This window comes from Centropristis striata, chromosome 9, assembly GCF_030273125.1.
Source record: "Centropristis striata isolate RG_2023a ecotype Rhode Island chromosome 9, C.striata_1.0, whole genome shotgun sequence".
NCBI classification, from domain to species: Eukaryota; Metazoa; Chordata; class Actinopteri; order Perciformes; family Serranidae; genus Centropristis; species Centropristis striata.
Genome location: NC_081525.1, coordinates 22162681 through 22163536, shown reverse-complemented (window position 1 = coordinate 22163536; position 856 = coordinate 22162681).

Genomic DNA, 856 nt, shown 5'->3' with positions numbered 1-856 from the left:
TATGTAGCACTTAAAACCAGCCTCATTCATGGCATCTGTGTATTTAACTGTTGGCCTATCACTGCCATGTGAATGTAACTACTACTGTATATATTTAGTCTATTTCTAAAGGACACATAGTTGTATCAAAGCCTCTTATTCAGATGCAGCCAAAAATACAGACTGATATAAATACAGCTGTGGTAGATGCTCCATGTGTTGCATGCAAACCTCCACCACAAGAGTAGTTATTTGGAAAATGCTACTAATACAGGGCAGATGCACAACTAGTCTACCAGCTATCAACATTATAGTTGCAACCTAACGCTATGTATGGTAATATATCCACCGTATGAGAATGTACAGTATTTTTTTTAACTAGTTCTTTGAATAAAGGTTTGGTGTGGTGACTCCACACAATGTTCTATTAGCATAAATACAGTTTCCAGTGATAGACTTTCTTTGACAGTGAGGATGTTGACTTCATCAAAGATTATTGTGTTGTTGTTGTTGTTGTTGTTGTTGCTGGCCTGCTCAATAGTAAGCATGCTGGGAAACCACAGGCCAGGCTTCTGGAGGCCAAAGTGTCCTCAGAGACTTCAGGAACACTGATCTCCCCTGCTGCACTGAGCTGATCTGTCACTGGGTTTCCTCCACAAACCAACCACAGGCACGTAACTGTCTGTCAAACATGGTCTCAGCGGGCCAGCTTCCTGAGGACTCCCACACAAAGACATGGCTATACCACACAAATGTGTAATAAGGGAATAAGCGTGTCATGATCTTTTATTTTTATCCCTGCTCGCTAAAAAATGTTTTGAGTATCAAACAGTCACTCAAAAGCACCACTGTAACAAGCCTGTGACCTCGGCACTTC